General features: G+C 39.0%; 1 protein-coding gene and 1 pseudogene across 3 annotated transcripts in view; one reads left to right on the top strand and one right to left on the bottom strand.

Annotated features, from left to right (window-relative positions):
* Nucleotides 1-20,854, top strand: part of RALGPS2 (Ral GEF with PH domain and SH3 binding motif 2) — a 193,656-nt gene that overhangs the window by 9,529 nt on the left and 163,273 nt on the right. The window lies entirely within an intron of this gene.
* Nucleotides 12,161-13,406, bottom strand: LOC103890572 (tyrosine-protein phosphatase non-receptor type 2-like; annotated as a pseudogene).

The following is a 20,854-nucleotide window of genomic DNA, read 5'->3' as shown; positions in this document are numbered from 1 at the left end:
GTACACTAAATGTAAATGTTCGTTTTCTTGTTGGTCTAAAATAGGGAGAGGAGAGAAAGAAGGGAAAAAAATAACTAAAAGAAGGAGTTGATTTAGAAAAAAAAAGCATGCATAGCAAGATCTCAGTTATGTGAACTATAAATGTTAAAAATGTTGAGTAGTTGTCTGTGTGGTTGGATAGCAGATCTTTTTTTCTTTATTATTTTCTGGTTGTTTGATCCTTTTTATTTTCTTAATAGAAGTAGTTAAAATGAAATTAAGAGGCAATAAAATAAAAATAAGTTATGAAACCGCAAAAACCATAGCAAACAGGGCATGTCCATAGCAGCTTCGTAATCACTCCCAGCTGGAAACAACCCAAATGTCTGTCAACAACAACAAAAAAAGGGGATTAATAATTTGTGGTATAGCCTTATAGTGTAACACTGTACAGTACTGGAAAAGAATGAACTATGGCTATACTCAGCAAACATGGGTGACTATCACAGATAAAATGGTGAGCAAAAGAAACCAGACACAAAGGAGTACGTACTCCATGAAGTCATACTCCATGACTTCATTTACATAAAGTTTAGGACAAGGTCAAACTCAGGTATGGTGATAGAAGCATGAGCATGGTGTTTAGGAGTTGGGGCTAGAAAGGTAAGAGGAACAACAAAGAGGGACCTTCTAGAGTGCTGGAAATGACTATGTTTTCTTTTTCTTTTTTGATACTGTAGCCCAGGCTGGAGTGCAGTGGTGTGATCTCAGCTCGCTGCAACCCCTGCCTCCCAGGTCCTGGTTCAAGCAGTTCTCCTGCCTCAGCCTCCCGAGTAGCTGGGATTGCACGCACGTGCCACCATGCCCAGCTAATTTTTGTATTTTTTTTTTTTTTTTTTTTAGTAGAGACAGGGTTTCACCATATTTGATTGGTGGTTACATGGATGTCTACATTGTAAAATTCATGACACAGAATACCTTAGATATGTACATTATGTTTGTATATCTCAAAAGTAAAACAAATGAAACCATAAAAAATAAAAATAAGCAAAAAAATTCTTGTACTTATTTGAAAGTATTTGTATACTTCTGGAGTTAATTGTATTGCATTCAAAGATAGTTTCTACTATCATTTTTAATGGTAGCATTGTATTGTGTGAATGTATCATCATTTAAACTCTTGAGCATTTAGGTTGTTTCTTTTAGATAGTATAACAGTGATAGAGTTAACATCTTTTTTTATTGTTCTTCCTGTACTTATAAAATTTCCTTTTGATGAATTCCTAAAAAGGGAGTTATTTGGAGGTTAAGTATGTTTGCATACTCGCTTATGGTGTACATGTTTGTTTCTCTATGCCCTTAATCACTTGGCAGTTAGCTTTAAAAATGTATATATGTTGATGTGTTATGTAATAAGTGCTCTCTAATTGTTTTAATTTGTGATTTTTGTTTTTGTTTTTTTTTGAGACAGAGTCTCACTCTGTCGCCCAGCCTGGAGTGCAGTGGTGATCTCGGCTCACTGCAGCCTCCGCCTCCTGGGTTCAAGGTTCTCCTGCCTCAGCTTCTCAAGTAGCTGGGATAACAGGTGCCCAACAGCATGCCTGGCTAATTTTTGTATTTTCAGTAGAGTCGGAGCTTCACCATATTGGCCAGGCTGGTCTTGAACTCCTGACCTCAAGTGATCCAGCCACCTCGGCCTCCCAAAAGTCCTCAGATTAAGGATGTGAGCCACTAAACCCAGCCTTAATTTGCATTTTAAACATTTTCAGTGAAAGTACTGTTTTCATATGTGTGATATTATACTACTTTCTCCAATTTTCTCTTCACATCCTACCCATTCTTTTTGCTCAATCTTTTAAGTCTTTTAATGAAATAGTTATACAAAAAAGTGTATAGAGTCAGGCACGGTGGCTCACACCTGTAATCTCAGCACTTTGGGAGGCCAAGGTGGGCGGATTGCTTGAGCCCAGGAGTTTAAGACCCAGCCTGGGCAATGTGGTGAAACCCTGTCTCTACAAAAAAATGCAGAAAATTAGCCAGGCATGGTGGTGTGTGCCTGTTGTCCCAGCTACTCAGGAGGCTGAGGCTGGAGAATTGGAGTCCGGGAGGTCAAGGCTGCAGTGGCCATGATGGAGCCACTGCACTCGCGCTCCAGCCTGGGCAACAGAAGGAGACCCCTGTCTTAAAAAACAAAACAAAAAGCATATGAAGAATAATACAGTTAATCCCTAACTTAAGAAATTAACCAATGCAGTTGAAGCACCCTACTAGTTCACATTAATGTGTAAGAAGTCTTTATGTATTAAAAATATTATCTGTCTCTTGTTTTACTTTTCCCTGTTTTATCTTTTGTTACCCAACTTACTGTATTTCATTGAATCTAAAATGGCTTCAGTTGCAAGATGCACTATTTATGTACATCTAAAAATAAGAATATGGCATTCGAATTTAAGAGGCATCCTAATTTCAGAGATTTTAAAAGGTAAGAAAATGCACATCTAAGAATTGATGAAATACATGTATTTCACTGCCTTGCACCTTTTTTCTTTTTGAGACGAAGTCTTGCTGTGTCGCCCAGGCTGAAGTGCCGGTGGCACGATCTCAGCTCACTGCAACCTCTGCCTCCCAGGTTCAAGCAATTCTCTGCCTCAGCCTCCCGAGTAGCTGGGATTGCAGGCGCCTGCCACCACGCCTGGCTAATTTTTTTGTATTTTTAGTAGAGACGGGGTTTCACCATCTTGGCCAGGCTGGTCTTGAACTCCTGACCTCATGTGATCCACCCACCTCGGCCTCTCAAAGTGCTGGGATTACAGGCGTGAGCCACCACACCCGGCCAGCACCACCTTTAATCAGATGATCAGTCTCTTCTTTTGTTTCTGTTTCTACTGTGAGTCCTAGAAAGCCTTTCCTATGTCAAAATATATTTTAAAATTCACTTATGTTTACTTCTAGTATTTTTATGGCTTAAATTTTTTCATTTTTAATTCATCTTATTTTAATGTAAGATCTAATTTTTGTCTTTTTCCCCAAATGGTTAAACAATTGTCAAAAAGTTAAATGACATTAATGATTTTTTTTCCTTTTGAGATAGGGTCTCACTCTCTCACCCAGACTGGATTCCAGTGACATGATCACAGCTCACTGCAGCCTTGACCTCCCAGGCTTAAGTGATCCTCCTGCCTCAGCCTCCCAAGTAGCTGGGACTATGGGTGCACACCACCACACCTGGCTAATTTTTTTGTGTTTTGTAGAGACATAGTCTCTACTTTATTGCCTAGGCTTGTTTCAAACTCCTGGGCTCAAGTGATCCTCTTGCCTCAGCCTCCCAAAGTGCTGGGATTACTAGAGTGAGCCACCACGCTTGGCCACAATAATGATTTTCGAACAAGTAGTGATATGCTCAAATGTACTGGCTAGGAAAACAATATGGCTATAGATTTTGGTTAGGTCTAGTCAAAAATTATCAGTTTTATTTTCTAGTAGATGGATATCTTTCTTTTTTTTTTTGAGATAGAGTCTCACTCTGCCGCCCAGGTTAGAGTGCAGTGGCATGATCTTGGCTCACTGCAACATCCACCTCCCAGGTTCAAGGTATTCTCCTGTCTCAGCCTCCCAAGTAGCTGGGATTACAGGCACATGCCACCATGCCGGGCTAATTTTTTGTGTTTTAGTAGAGACAGGGTTTCACCATGTTGCCCAGGCTGGTCTCGAACTCCTGAGCTTAGGCAGTCCACCCGCCTTGGCCTCCCAAAGTGCTAGGATTACAGGTGTGAGCCACTGCCGTCGGCTAATAGATGTATATCTTAAATTTGCATTGAAAGGAATGTGAATGTCAAAACTAAATTTCAATTTTATGTTTCCTTAAATTTCTAATAAGTATCTACATGTTTTTGGGATCAGCCATATAATTTACTAAGTTAAAATTAAATAAATTTTTTAAGGATAGACAATGGTTATAATTCTTTGATGAAAGTCTGTATGAATCTGGGCAAGTTACTTAATTTGTTTAACATTCAGCTTTTTTATTTGTAATTGGGTATAATAGTGCCTTCTCATAGGATCATTGTAAGGATTTCTTTTACTCTTTCTTTCAGAATTTTGAAGATCAAGTGTAATTATAGCCCAGATTCTGTTGCATCTGTGGTTATTCTAGATCTCTAGGGTTACTGGAGTAAATTATTCGTTATACCTCTTCCAATCCTGATTTAGATTTCCAGGATTTGTCTAGAACATTTTTTTGCCTTCTGGAATTAGCTTACATGACAAATCTGTATGTTTTCTGTTGCTTTTCTTAAGCTACACTTTTGTGTATGTGCTGAAATCTTTATAGATAGTTTAGGGGTTTGTAGGTGGGTGATTAGTAAGTTTTTTCTTTTTTTTTTGCAATTTTGATATGCTGATATATTTTTGTATGTTTGTGTAGTTTAGATCCTATCTCTTAAAGCTAGAGGGACAGGAATAAGTCTACTTAAAGAGAAACATTTTGAGGATATCTTATGGATAAGAACCTCTGCTTCTGACTTGCCTGTTTTGGCCACTGGTGTTTTTAAATGTTTTCTTGTAAGCACAGTACTTGAGAGTGTTAAAAGTATTGTTGTTCATGTCTTCTTGGTGAGAGACAGTCTTAATATGTGAAACCACAGTAAATAACATAAAACAATATGTTGTTTTGTGTGAGATTGAAGAGCATTAGCAGTTCACAGAAGAGGCTCAGTGAGGACAGGAGTGGTCCTTAAGGAATGTGTTTCATTTAGGTGGAAAGAACATACTGATTGTTGAAACAGCGTGACTCAAGATGTGGCAAAAAGAACTGGGTTTTGTTGGCACGATTTGGATTGAAGGGTTTGTTTGAGATGTGGTGGGAAATACAGTACATTTGATGAGGTGGGACTAAATGTTCAGCCCTTAGAAATGAAGCAGGGGAAATTAGAATTGAAATGATAGTACATATTGTTATTCACTAACTTAGCGTGTCACTCTATTTCCTTTCTTCAAGAGATCCAAAAGGTGACAGATAGAACTCATTGCCAAAAGGTTTTTAAAGATAACCACTTTGAAGGTTTGGACTTAAGGGAACAAGCAGTACTAATGAAGCCATCTGTGCTGTACTTGTTTATCTAAACAGTTTGGACAGCTGAATTGGCTGTAGGAATCAAGTCAACAAACCTAGCCACCTCATCTGCTTCATTCCAATATGGCCTAAAGCTATAAGGATGAATAGGGTCATTGATACTACTTCTGACTCTGAACAGTATTTGAAATAATAGATGACAGTGGGTTTTCCTCCTCAGTTGTGGTACTCTTGAATGGAGTATGGCAACCTTTGACTTAATAATCACTGGACCTGTATTTCATGTCTTATGTGATGCTGTAAATTATATGATCCCCTTAGTAACAACCGAAATTTGTATTTATAACTACTTAACTACTATAACTAAGTAGATTAGAAATCCTGGCAAGACTTTTGAGTCCCAGAGTAGTAGTGATTTATCTGAGTCAGTATCCTAGATATGTCATTTATAATTCTGGCTTGCCCACAGTTCCTTTGGAGTAAATCGGCTTTTTCTGCAGTACATTGCAGAAGAACAGACCTCAATAGCTATTTTTTTTAACCATATAAAACTGTATTGCAGGGGATTGGTCCAGCAGTGGGCATTTGACCTAAGGGCTGCTAATCCATCAACCACCTGGGAAAATTTATGTAGTCAGTTATAGAAAACATGGAGTTAATTTACCATTGAACTATGGGAGCTGAAGGGACAAAGATGTGTTGGTGTAGAGTCCTGTAAAACTAAAGTTTAAGGGAATGGAAAGGAGATGTAAGCAGAAGCTATGATTTACAGAAATGATAAAGGAGATGAGGAAGCCATTTGGTAACTATAAAAGAGTAGGGCATGTGTGCTGAGAGAAGTACAAAATTCTGAGAGAAACCATGTGGTTTGAGAGAGAGGTACAGAACATGAGAGTGAAGATTCTACACCATGGAATACTATGCAGCCATAAAAAATGATGAGTTCATGTCCTTTGTAGGGACATGGATGAAATTGGAAATCATCATTCTCAGTAAACTATCGCAAGAACAAAAAACCAAACACCGCATATTCTCACTCATAGGTGGGAATTGAACAATGAGAACACATGGACACAGGAAGGGGAACATCACACTTCGGGGACTGTTGTGGGGTGGGGGGAGTGGGGAGGGATAGCATTGGGAGATATACCTAATGCTAGATGGCGAGTTAGTGGGTGCAGCGCACCAACATGGCACATGTATACATATGTAACTTACCTGCACATTACGCACATGTACCATAAAACCTAAAGTATAATAATAATAATAATAATAATAATTAAAAAAAAAAAGATTCTAGTTTCTGGCACTGTAGATAGTGTTCTTCCTTTAGTACTTCTGTGGCTCCTGCCCTTCTTGAGACTACATTCATTCCTCCCCACCCACAGGAAAGATTGTAGGCTTTGGTGTCAGACATTTGACATTAGAATTCTGGCTTTTTTACCAGCCCCTGCGACCTTGGGCAAATCGCTTAAACTCTGTCTCATTTCTCATCTGTAAAATGAGCATCGTAACAATACTTTTTCTCACTGGGTTGACGTGAGGATTAAGTGAGAATGACACATGGAAAGCTTAGAACAGTGCTAAGCGTATAACAAATGTTCAATAAATAGTATCATATATGTAATGATATTTGAGGTAATTTGATTTTTTTGCAACTAAGAGTCTAACTATAGTTAATCTCCTTGCTGATTCACTTGGAGCAGAGTAACCTTGTGTGGGGGCTGTGTAAACAAGATAAGGTATAGGGAGTTAGAAAATATTGTCTTATACAGTGTGAATAATAATACATTGAGCATTTAATAGATGCTTGGTGTTCTAAGCATTTTACCTGTATTAACTCTTTGGACGTTTCTGTTACTTTCATTGTAAAGATGTAGAAATTGAGGCACAGAGGCTAACCAACTTGCCCAGGGTTATACAATATGTAAGGGGCAGAAATAGAATTCAAACCCAGGTGGTCCAGTTACAGAGTTTTAATTTTTAAATATCTAATTCCTTTTCAATTCTTTCTTTTTAAATGAAGCTAAGGAGGAGGTCTCAGTTTGTTGTTACTATTTCTTTTATGTTTTTCTAGTACTTGCTTCTCTCCCATTTTGACAAAGACGTAGTATACCTCAGGTCTAGAAACTTAGGTGGGCAAGATGTGATACTTGGTAAAGTTACTGTACTATACATGAAGTGGTATATCATCTGAAGGGAAGACCATGGTAACTTAAAGTTAAATACTATAAATTCTAACACAATCCTGTGAAACAATGAGTTGTAGCTAAGAAGCCAACAAAGGAGATAAAATGGAATTAGAAACTATACTTACTTATTCAGAAGAAGGCATAAAATGAGAAAAAATGGGACAAATGTAAAGCAAATAAATAGCAAAATATAATAGACTTAAACCTAACCATATCAATAATCACATAAAATCTAGAAGACGTAAACACATTTAAGAAGCAGAAATGGGCTGGGCACAGTGGCTCACACCTGTAATCCCAGCACTTTGGGAGGCCGAGTCGGGAGGATCATGAGGTCGGGAGATCAAGACCATCCTGGCCAACATGTTGAGACCCTGTCTCTACCAAAAATACAAAAATTAGCCGGGCATGGTGATGCATGCCTGTAGTCCCAGCTACTCAGGAGGCTGAGGCAGGAGATTGCTTGAACCTGGGAGGCAGAGGTGGCAGTGAGCTGAGATCGTGCCACTGCACTCCAGCCTGGCAACAGAGCGAGATTCCATCAAAAAAAAAAAAAGCAGCAGCAGAAATGGTGAGATTGGATTAAAAAAACAAGAGTTAACCATCTCCTGCCTGCAAGAAACCTACTTTAAATGTTAAGACACAAATAGGCTAAAAGTAAAGGATGGAAAAAGATACACCATGCTTGCAGTAGTCAAAAGAGCATTATGTGGCTTTATTAATATTGGACAAGACCCAAGCAAAGACTATTTCCAGGGATAAAGGATGTCATTACAAAATGATAAAGAGGGCAGTTAATCAAGAGGATGTAATAGTTCTAAACATTTATGCCCCTAATAACAGAATTTCAAAATACTTGAAACAAAAACTGATAGTATTCAAGGGAGAAATTGTCATATCCACAATTTGTGTTGGATACTTACTCTTCTCTCAATAAATGATAGAACAAGCAGACAGAAAATCATAGGGATATATAGTAGACTTGAACAATACGGTCAACCAATTTTACTTAATTAACATTTACAGAATCTCCACCCAACAATAACAGATTATTCTCAGTTTACTCAAATGTCTACAGAACATTTTTCATGATGGACTATATTTTGGGCCACAAAAAAGTCTCAATAGTTTAAAAGGGTTGAGATCCTTCAAAGTATGTTCTCTGATCACAGTGTAATTCAATTTGAAACTATTAACAAAATGGGGGAAAATCTAGTCTTTGGAAACTAAACAACACAATTTTAAATAATTTATGGTTCAAGGAAGAGATCAAAAGGGAAATTATAAAGTCTTTTGAACTGAATCAAAATGAAAACAACATATCAGAATTTGTGGGGCTGGTTGTGGTGGCCCATGCCTGTAATTCCAACACTTTGGGAGTCTGGAGTGGGAAGATCACTTACGGCCAGGAGTTCAAGGCCAGCTTAGGCAACATAGCAAAACCCTGTCTTTACAAATATTTTTTTGAAAAAATTAGCCAGGCATGGTGACACATGCCTGTAGTCCTAGCTACTGGAAAGGAGAATCACTTGAGCCCAGGAATTTGAGGCCAGTGAGCTATGATTATGCCACTGTAGCTTGGAGCAACATGGGGCAACAGAGTGAGACCCTGTTTCTTAACAGAATAAATAAAGAAAAAAGAATTTGTGGGATACTGTTGAAGTGGAACTCAGGAAGAATTTATAGCCCTGAATGCCTACATAAGAAAAGAAGATCTCAAATCATTCACTTCCATTTCTACCTTAAGGCATTAGAGGAAGAGCAGATTAAACTAAAGTAGTTACAGGAAAGGGTATACTAAAGATCAGTGTGGATATTATTGTTTTTTAACTTTCTACTCATTAGAATCAATGAAAATGATTTTGATGTAAAACGAAAGCAATTACAGTAAAGGAAATGATAAAGATCAGTGTGGAAATTGTTTTTAAACTTTCTCCTAATTAGACAAAAATCAATGAAAATTGATTTTATTGATGTTGCCACGGAACTAGTTTAAGTTAAAAAAATTGGTTCTGTGGCAACATCGATAAAATTGATAAAACTCTAACTGTGCTGATTGAGATCAGGAAAGACAGAAGTGACATCATTACAGAGTCTACAGATATAAAAGGATAACAGGAATACTGTGAATAACTTTATGTCTATACATTTTAAAACAGATGAATTGGACAAATTTTTTGACATACACATACTACCAAACTTCACTCAAGAAGAATATACAACCTGAAATAACCCCGTATCTGTTAAAGAAATTGAATTTGTGATTACAATATTTCCACACCAAAAAAAAAACCCCAAAATAAACTTCAGATCCAGATGACTTCACAAGTAAATTCTGTTGAACGTTTAAGGAAGAATTAAGACCAGTTCTATACAAACACTTCCAGAAAATTGTAGAGGAAGAAGTACTTCCTGACTTATTTTGTGAGCTCAGCATTACCTTCTTACTCAAACTAGACAGACATTATGAGGCAAGAAGACTACACAGAAATAACTCACACGAGCATACATACAAAAGTTCTAACCATATTTTAGCAAATTGAATGTAACAGTTTATTAAAAAATACATCATAATTAACTGGGGTTTATTTCAGGAATGCAAAGTTGGTTTAACATTTAAAAAGCAATCGTCGTAATTCACTACATTAAGTAAAAAAGAAAAACTATATGATCATCTCAGAAAACTGGGGGCAGGGGAGGCAAGCATTTGATGATCTAACCTTCATTCTGGGTAGTCACTTTGAGAAAACTAGGATTAGAAAGGAACTTCTTCAGCCCAGTGAAGGATGTCTCTGAAAAAACTGTAGGTAGCATCATATTTAATGGTGAAAGACAATGCTTTTTCCCTAAGACCAGCAACAAAACAAAGATGGCTACTCTCACCACTTCTGTTTCACAGTGTACTGGAGGTTCACTGCAGCCAATACAGTCAAGAAAAGGAAATAGGCTGGGTCTGGTGGCTCACGCCTGTAATGCCAGCACTTAGGGATGCTGGAGAGCAGGGGTGGATCACTTGAGGTCAGGAGCTCGAGACCAGCCTGGCCAACATGGTGAAACCCCGTCTCTACTAAAAATACAAAAAAAATTAGCAGGGCATGGTGGCAGGTGCCTGTAATCCCAGCTACTCAGGAGGCTGAGGCAGGAGGATCACTTTAAACTGGGAGGGCAGAGAGTGCAGTGAGCCGAGATCGCACCACTGTACTCCAACCTGGGCGACAGAGCGAGACTCCATCGCAAAAAAAAAAAAAAAAAGAAAAGGCATCCAGACTGGAAAGGAGGAAGTAAAGTATCTTCTTTGTAGTTGACATGATTGTCTGTAGAAAATCTGGTGGAACTTGCAAAATTTCTGGGACTAAGTGAATTTAGTAAAGCTGTGGATTACAGAGTCGGTCTATAAATATCAATTGCATTTATTTAGCAATGAGCAGTTGGAAATTGAAATGTAATAAAACCAGTACTATTGATAATAGTATCAGATATGAAATACTGTTAACTACACAGCATCGTAGAAAGTGAGTAAAGAAGACTTAGATAGGTGGGGAGATACCCTTTGTTTATGGGTGAGAAGACTCATTGTTGCTAAGATGACAATTATCCCTAAATTGATCAATGTGATTCCAGTCAAAATGCTAGCAGGCTTTCTTTTTTGGCAGGGGGGAGGGGGTATAGAAATTGGCAAGCTGATTCTAAAATTCGTGTGGAAATGTAAAGGACGTAGAATAGCCAAAACAGCTTTGTAAAAAGAAGAACAAAGTTGGAGGTCTAATGCTATCTGATATCACAATTTATTATAAATCTAAAGTAGTCAAAACAATGTTGTATTTGTATAAGGATGGCGAAATAGATCAATGGAATAGAACAGAGTCCAGAAGTAAGCCAGTACATAAATGGACAACTGAATTTTGACAAGGTGCAAAGGCAGTTCAGCAGAGAAAGGATAGTCTGTTCAACAAATAATGCTGGCACAATTGGATATCCAAATGCAAACAAATGAACTTCAGTCTATATCTTGCACTGTGTGGGAAAATGAGCTCAAAATGAATCAAAGACCTAAACGGTCAAGCCTTAAATTACAAACTTTTGGCAAAATTAGGACAAAATATCTTGAGTCAGGCAAAATTATTTTTAGTTACAACACCAAAGGCATGATTCATAAAATAGCACATTGATAAAATGATTTTTTATCAAATTGAAAATGTGCTCTTCAAAACAGAATTCAATTCTTTTTTTTTTTTTTTTTTTTGAGATTCATTCTGTCACTCAGGCTGGAGGCAGTGGTGTGATCTTGGTTCACTGCAACTTTCACCTCCCAGGTTCAAGCAATTCTCCTGCCTCAGCCTCCTAAGTAGCTGGGACTACAGGCATGTGCCACCATGCCTGGCTAATTTTTGTATTTTTAGTAGAGATGGGGTTTCACTATGTTGGCCAGGCTGGTCTCGAACTCCTGACCTCAGGTGATCCACCCACCTCAGACTCCCAAAGTGCTGGGATTACAGGTGTGAGCCACCACACCCGGCTGAAGAGAGAATTCTTAAGAGAATGAAAAGACCAGCTGCAGGATGTCAGAAAATACTTGCAAATCAAATATGTGATTAAGGTCTTGTATTTAGAATATATACTAATGAACTCTCAACTAAACACCAACAATCCAATTTTTTGAAATCTGCAAAATATTTGATAGGTACCTCACCACAGAAGATACGCTAAGTATATGAAAAGATGTTTAGTCCTTATATTATATATATTTTTTTTATTTAACAAAAATATTTAATGCTGCCAAAAAGTATAAAAATACAGTAGGAATGGCAGTACAATACAAAGTAATCGCTCCTAATTTATTTCTTGTACATCTTTCTACATTTCATACACCCATTATAAACACTTAACATCCAATTAAAGGTTCTGCAAGGTTTTATGCTGGTGGATGCTCTTCATCCCCTGGATGTCAAGTTTACTTTGTAAACAAACAACCGTGAGGCAATCTAGAGGGTTAGCGAGCCTCACTTTAGTTTCTGGAGTGGGCTTCAGGTCTTGCTTTGTACATCAATGGTTCCAAATTTATAGCTGCAGAATATTCTCAAGTCATGAATGTTAGGTGTCTGTCAATCTTGGCCTTTTTCTTTTTCGTTCATTCTCATTTAGCCTCTATTTCATCTGCTGCACCTTCTGAGCTGTGGTGGCCTTTCTGTCCTCTCAGATACGTTTCCGTAGAACACTCTCATTGTTCTCCTCCATTGTATCCTGCATTTTAGAGGAAAGTCCTGTACATCAGTCACCTGTCAGTTTTTCTTCTTCTAGACCTATTCTGTTCCCATTGTATTTTTCAGTCATTATTTTGTTTGGTGAATGATCAAAAGCAGGAGGTAGTCTTCCTTAGAAAGTTCTTTCTATTGTTTCTGTATACTAGAATCTCCCTTTACACATTTTGCTCCTTCTATTATAGCCATGTATGAGAATCTCAGTTGATCTGGGGTCTGAGATAAGACCCATTTGGAATTTTCTCATGTTCAGTAACACTTGTTTAATGTTAATATCGTCTCCTTTTTCCGTCAAAACAAGACAAGTGTCTACCAGAGAGAAGGTGCTGGAGCGTCCAGTGCCTGCACTACAGTGGATCACCACAGGTCCATGGTCAGGGTTCAAGGTGCCAGATTCTCTCACTTTAAACAAGAAATTGAGAAATGAAGCTAGTGATTGAGGGACTCCAAAATCTGGCCAAGTAGTATAATGAAAGTGAGACATTGTTCTGGTTTCACCACTATTGATATTTTTTAATTGTGGTAGATGTACTGTATAATACGACTTCACATCTTCTGACAAGAGCTTCACACTGAATCCTGTTTCTTTAAACAGCATCTCTTGGTCATCTGTTGGCCAGTACTGTGCACATTTAACCGATTCTTTCTTCACAATGCGGTTTAGCATGACAACTGCTTTGGTCTTCTGCTGCCAAACCATAAGCCAGAAATGGCAGCATGTGTTAGGAAGTGGACCCTGTGTTAAGATGTAACTCCTTTGTGCCTCTTCTATGTCAACTAAGCTGGCATTCATATAATCGTTCTCAGCATTTTGCAGTTTAACACAACTGTGATCATCAAGTACAGCAGCTGCCAGCGATGCTGAGCATCCAACTCCTTGAACTCCCGCTTGATGGTGGTGGGCATGACAGCAGGAGCGAGCTGGTGTGAGCAGAGCCTGTGCCAGCGGAGAGGCTCAGGCACTGCACGATCTGTGGAGAGCCTATATTACATTAATTATAATGTTAATAGTCACTAAAGAAATGGGAATTAAAATCAGTGAACTAGCACTACCTATCTAAAAGACTGACCATACCAAGTGATCGCAAAGATGTGAAAGACTAGAATTCTATACTTTGCTTTTAGGACTGTAAAACAGTACAACTACTTTAGGAGACAGTTTTGTTGTTTCTTAAAATGTTAACATACAGGCTGGGCACATACAGAAGTGTCTCCCAGCATTTTGGGAGGCCAAGGCAGGTGGATCACTTGAGGTCAGGAGTTTGAGACCAGCCTGGCCAACATGGTGAAACCCTGTCTCTGCTAAAAATACAAAAATTAGCTGGGCGTCATGGCATATGCCTGTAATCCCAGCTACTCGGGAGGCTGAAGCAAGATAATCCCTTGAACCTGGGAGGTGGAGGTTGTGGTGAGCCAAGATTGCACCACTGCACTCCAGCCTGGGCAACAGAGTGAGACTCCATCTCAAAAAAAAAAAAGAAGTTAACGTACACCTACCAGCAGTTCCACTCCTAGGTATCTACTGAGAAGATTTGTGTACTAATGTTCACAGCAGCTTTATTTATGATAGTCACAAACTGGAAAAAATGGATAAACAAATTGTGATGTAACTATACTATTTAGCAATATAAAGGAATTAACTATTTATTGATAGTCACAACAACAGGCATGAGTCTCAAAATAATTATGCAGAGCAAAAGAAGGCAGGCACTGGCTGGGCACGGTGGCTCATGCCTGTAATCCTAGCACTTTGGGAGGCTGAGGCAGGCAGATCACCTGAGGTCAGGGGTTCGAGACCAGCCTGGCCAACATAGTGAAACCCCATCTCTACTAAAAATACAAAAATTAGCTGGCTGTGGTGGCGGGCACCTGTAATCCTAGCTACTCAGGAGGCTGAGGCAGGAGAATCGCTTGAACAGGAGGCAGAGGTGGCAGTGAGCCAAGATCGCGCCACTGCATTCCAACCTGGGTGACAGAGTGAGACTCTGTCTCAAAAAAAGAAAAAAAAAAAAAGAAGGCAGGCACTTTGGGGGTGACTAAGTATGTTCCCTATCTTGATTTTTCATAGGTGTATGCTATATATGTACGTTGAACATGTATAATTTATTGTGTGTAACCTATATAAAAATAAAGGTTTTTGTTTGTTTGTTTGTTTTTTACATTGAGGTGGACGGAGTCTTGCTGTGTTGCCTAGGCTAGTCTTGAACTCCTGGGCTCAAGCTGTCCTCTCACTTACAGGTACACACCACCAACAATCCATTTAGTCTGTCACGTAATTAATAGACTAAAATTTAGCTTTTGTTTTTGGACCAAATAAAGCTGTTTTTAAAATTTTTTTTTAATTCATGCAGGCTGGGTATGGTGGCTCACGCCTATAATCCTAGCACTTTGGAGGCCAAGGTGGATGGATCACCTGAGGTCCAGAATTTGAGACCAGTCTGGCTAACATGATGAATCCTTGTCTTCACTAAAAATACAAAAATTAGCTGGCGTGGTGGTGGGTGCCTATAATCCCAGCTACTCGGGAGGCTGAGGCAGGAGAATTGCTTGAACCCAGGAGGCGGAGGTTGCAGTGAGCCTGGTTTTTCAGCAGTTTTACTGATAACACTTGGATCTTTAGTATTTTCTTGTTTTTCGTTTTAAAAGGCAACCTTGAGGAGAGAGAAGGTAGATATGAATGGAAGAATAGGGGAAGGACAATGATTTGGATTGGTTTGAAACGTTGGCCCCTAATATGTTGCTTTTGAGAATAGTATTTTTCTAAATGGAGTAATACTTGGGATTTTGTAAATTCAGTTTGATGATGATCTTAGAAGTAGCTTGCTGCTATTGCAGAGTTATCTACAGCTGCTCCAGAAGGCTGATGGCTACGTGGCTGGATTTGATCCATGCACAGAGGTAGAGAGTTCCTTACGTTGCATGTTACTCACATCTGTTGCACTAAAGCAGTGCTTTCTGGCTGGGTGCGGTGGCTCACACTTGTAATTCCAGCACTTTGGAAGGCTGAGGCAAGCAGGTTGCCCAAGCTGAGGAGTTCAAGACCAGCCTGGGCAGTGTGGCAAAACCCCATCTCTACAAAAACAACAACAACACACACACACAAATTAGCCAGGCATGGTGGCGCACACCTATAGTCCCACCTACTTGGAGGGCTGAGGTGGGAGGATCTCTCGAGCCTGGGAGGTTGAGGTTGCAGTGAGCCAGTATCACGCCACTGTACGCCAGCCTTGGTGACAGAGTGAGACTCTGTCTCAAAAAAACAAACAAACAAAAACCCAGTACTTTCTGAAGTAGAATCTATCCATTTTTATTCTAGGCGAGAGGTTGGCAAACCTTCTCTAAAGGCCCAAAAAGTAAATTAAAATCTACGTTTTGCAGGCCATGCAAGTCTCTGTTGCAGCTATTCAGTTCTGCCTTTGGAGTGTGAAAGCAGCCATAGACAACACATAAATGGATGAGTGGCTGTGTTCTGTTAAAATTTTATTTACAAAAATGGGGCTGGATTTAGCTTGTGGGCCAGTTTGCCAAACCCTGCGCTAGGCCACCAGTGTTTCCTCTTTGGGATATTTGACATTTTGTGCTTAATTTTCCAGTGGTGGCTCATTGCAAATAAAACAAAGTGGCACCCTATCACTTGCAGCTGCTGTGCTGTGTTTAATGGCTTTTACTGATGATGGTATGTAATAAGTGAATGACGTGAACTTTAAGAGGTAGAATAAGGCAACCTTAGCTTTTTTCTCTCTCACAGTCTTCATGCAGCTGGTTGATGAATTCAGGTACTTTTACTTTGAAAATTCTCTGGAATTAGGTTTTTTGATGTTTGTATTTATAATTTCTTGGCTGCAGTAGGATAATAACCTCCTTATTGCTCCTTCTGCATTTAAGGTTCTCAAATTTGTCAAATGTCCACAAATGTTACCTAAGCTACCTTCTAAAATAAAAGTATTGTGGTACACTTCTCTGTCTATAATTATACAGGGACTCCCAGTCACCCAGAACAGTGGTTCTTAACTGCTTTTTATTCCTGAGTCCCTTTGAAAATCACTAATAGCTATGGATCCAGGAAAATGAGTTTATTTTTGTGTGTGTTCATGTACACAGTTTTCATACTTTGGGGGAATTGGGCAATGTATGGCCTTAAAGTTTTATTCATGTCTCTTAGTTAGGAAATCTTGATTTACATTAAAGTACATTTATTTCCATGCTGTTGTAAGTGCTTCATGAGCTGGCTAGAGTCTATCTTTGTAATTTATCTTCCATGTTCACACACACAGACACACACACCCCATGCCCCTCCCCCCCAAACCTTTGTGCTTTTTTCTACAAAGAACCAACATTCCTCCGTTATGGCAATTTCTTCCATTCTTGTGGCTTTGCAAATAGCATTTCCTCGTGCCAGGATTGCCCTTACCATAAATTTCCCTTCTATATGCCCATTTTCTGCTTGTTAAGACTCATCTCAGATACCAGATTCTCTGTGAAGATATTCCTGACATCTCTTCCTTGGCAGACAGAAGTAAATATGAAGGAATTCTAGCAAATGAAACAAATAGGGACACCTTTTTTCAGAGTGGGGAGGAAGATGGAAGGAAGGTTTCTTGGAAAGCTTTATTTGCTCTTCTTGAGAGAGAACACTATTCCATAACCTTCTGAACCTCTTTAAGCCTCCTTGCCTAAACTGGTTATCAGTTTCTTAAATTGATTACATTATTGATAAATAATAATATTTATCTTAGAGGAGTATTAGAATAAATGAAGAACTGTGTTTCAATCTCTGTAACACCTCAATACTTATACAGGAAATTCCCTTCTTCTGGTCATTGGGTGGCCTCCGGAACTTACGCAGGAAGGAGTAAGTGTATCTTCAGAGACCTAGTACTCTCAGTTCTTAATAAAAATGTTCTGATGAAAAACTAGGTCGTAAATTTACTAGAACATTTCTTGAAATCCTTCTGGTGAAATTAAAGTATGTGGGTAAGCTACAAGTCACTGTGCAAATATTTATGTTGTTATAGGTATTGTTACTTTTAAAAGACCAGAGGGATCTTTGCTATTAGAGCAAAAAAGGTTTTTTTCCTAGTCAGTTGCTAATAGAATAGATTCCTGGCTTTCACAAATTAACACTTACAATTGTGGGTTCTCACTATTCCATCCCATGAATGACAGGGAGGATGCGTGGCATATGACAGTTTGTAATTTACTGAGCCCAGATTGGTCCTAGTCTTCTACCTAGTAGGTAAATCTCAATTTGATTTGCTAATCTCTACTATTTGTGTAGTAATTTTTTTTTTTTTTTCTGAGACAGGGTGTCACTCTGTTGCCCAGGCTGGTGTGCAGTGGCACAGTCTTGGCCCACTGCAGCCTTGACCTCCCAAGCTGAAGCAATTCTCTCACTCACCCCAGCCTTCCAAGTAGCTGGGACTATGGAACTATAGGCATGAACCACCATGCCCAGCTAATTTTTAACTTATTTATTTTTTTGTAGAGATGGGGGGTCTCATTTTGTTGCCTAGGCTGGTCTCGAACTCCTGGGCTCAAGTGGCCCTCCCACTTCCCTCTCCCAAAGTGCTGAGATACAGGTGTGAGCCATGTTGCCTGGCCATAGTAGCTTTTGTTGCCAGCACTGTCTTCCTGCAGCTACTCCTACTGCTGGTGATCAAAGAGAAGCAAAAAGCAATAGCTGTAGAGGGAAGAATTTAGAGTAAATTAAAGAGTAAAATGTAACATTTCGTAGTGGCTTAAATTCATGGTGCATATGAGTCACCTTTACAGTTTATATAGTAACGTGAATAAGTATAAATTATTTCAATCTTCTTAGAATCATTAAAGGTCTGAAGGAGTTTTAAAATAATTATACTTTAATGTTTTATATGCCATAGTAATATTCTCCAATTTGGAAATCTTTCAAGTTGTCTTGGAAAAAATACTTCATAAACCGATACCAAGGGTCTATTGTAATTGAAGTCATTGCTTAGGTATCCATTTGTTGAGACTTCTGAATTCAGTATGGTCTTTCTCTCTCTCTTTTTCTGTTTCTGTATATATCCTTCTGAATGGAATTTGTAAGATGCAATTTAATAGTTCATTAATATGGACTCTGCCTTTCATTGTGTACAGTCCAGGCTTTTCTATTATTGTGACAAACATTGCCCTTTATTTCTTCAGACTCAGTTCCTGATGCTTCCCACCTCTGTTTACATTTGCCCTCTGTACTGTACTTGAACTACTGGCAGTCCACTGAATATGAGAAAGGATTTCACTGTTCCTTTGTACATACTGTTTCCTTTGTCATCTTATTCAACTAAAGAACTTTTATTAGAAATGAAGGAGAGAAACTAGTTATTTTACCCCCGGTGACTCACACATTTCCACAGCATTTAAACATTCAAGAAGGGCTGATGGAAAGTGCTGAGGATTAGCAAACAGAAGACTTGAATTTAAGATCTACCTGTGCCATTAATTGGTTACGTGGACTTGGCAAGATCACATGACCTTGGCATTGGATTGGTGTCTTATGTAAAATCAGGATTGGAACAAAGCAGTGGGCTAGCAAATTTGTCCTTTTTTTCCTACCTTCGTATTCTTCTATCCTTACACATTTGAAAGATAGAATACTTTCTCATCACTTTACAATGAATTCCTACAGCCATGATTCTCTGTGGTATTCGGGGGTGGGACTTGGGCCCTGAGACGAGTCAAATATTAAAATTAGAGAAGACCTGGGGGTTGGAAATGCACCCTAAATTGAGATCTCTAAAATATCTTCCATCTCCTAAATAATATTCATCTGTATTATTAGCACGAGGCAAAAATTTATGGATATATGAGCTTAGGTCCAAAAAGCTGTTCCTCAGCTCATTTTGTCTCAAGTCCAGATTGATGCTAAACAAGTGATCACTAACGCCATCTGTTGGTGGTAACAGTTGTACTTTTTCTTTTAAAATTTATGTTGTAGCATAATGTTCACCTTAATACTCAAACAAAAATGTTTGAGACCAAGCATCTCTGTCTTATTATGGAATGGAGTTAGAGATACTTATGCACCAAATGCTTTAAGCAGGAAGAAAAGACTGTAAAACACTTCAGTTATAACAGTACCTGCATTAGAGTTGTACTGTGTATTGGATGTATAGCTTTGTTGGTTTCTATGAAAATTTGCAGGTTGAAGGTTTTTTTTTTTTTTGAGATGGAGTCTCACTCTGTCGCCCAGACTGGAGTGCGATGGCGCAATCTTGACTCACTGCAAGCTCCATCTCCTGGGTTCACGCCATTCTCCTGCCTCAGCCTCCTGAGTAGTTGGGACTACAGGCGCCCGCCACCACGCCTGGCTAATTTTTAATAGAGATGGGGTTTCACTGTGTTAGCCAGTATGGTCTTGATCTCCTGACCTCGTGATCCGCCTGCCTCGGTCTCCCAAAGTGCTGGGATTACAGGTGTGAGCCACCGTGCCCCAGCCTGCAGGTTGAAGGTTTTTAAGTTGAGGAGCTTCTGTATAATTGGGGAGAATTTACAGTGTATTAGGGTTCTCCAGAGAAACAGAATGAATAGGATGTGTCTATATATTTTATTATATATATAATCCTTATATAATTTCTTATATAGTATATATTACAAGGAATTGGCTCACATGATCCTAGAAGCTGAGAAGTCCCAAGATATGCCATTGGTAAGCTGGATACCCAAAACAGTTATTATATAATTCCTGACTGAGTGTGAAGGCCTGAAAAGCAGGAGAGCCAGTGGTATAAGTTCTAGTCCAAAAGTCAGCAGGTTCTAGACCTGAGAAGAGTTTTGTTGTTTCAGTCTTGAGTCCAAAGGGAGGAAAACACCAATGTTCAGTTAAAGCACTCAGGCAGGCAGAGTTCCCTCTTACAGCCTTTTTGTTCTATTCATACCCTCGACAGATGAGGTCTGCCACATTGGGTGGGCAATCTGCCTTACTCAGTCTACTAATCCAGATTTTTATCTCATCCAGAAATACCCTCAAAGACACACCCAGGATGGTGTTTGACCAAATGTCTGGGCATCCTCTGATTCAGTCAAGTTGACATATACAATTATTCAAAATAATAGAGAACTCCTATATACCTTCTACTAAATTTACCAGTTTTTGTTTGTTTGTTTGTTTGTTTGATTGTTTTGAGACGAAGTCTCACTCTGTTGCCTAGGCTGGAGTGCAATGGTGCAATCTCAGTTCACTGCAACTTCTGCCTCCCAGATTCAAGTGATTATCCTGCCTCAGCCTCCCGAGTAGCTGGAACTACAGGCATATGCCACCATACCTGGCTGATTTTTGTGTTTTTAGTAGAGACAGGGTTTCACCATGTTGGCCAGGCTGGTCTTGAACTCCTGAC

This window comes from Pongo abelii, chromosome 1, assembly GCF_028885655.2.
Source record: "Pongo abelii isolate AG06213 chromosome 1, NHGRI_mPonAbe1-v2.0_pri, whole genome shotgun sequence".
NCBI lineage: Eukaryota > Metazoa > Chordata > Mammalia > Primates > Hominidae > Pongo > Pongo abelii.
This window is presented reverse-complemented; position numbering and strand designations above follow the sequence as displayed.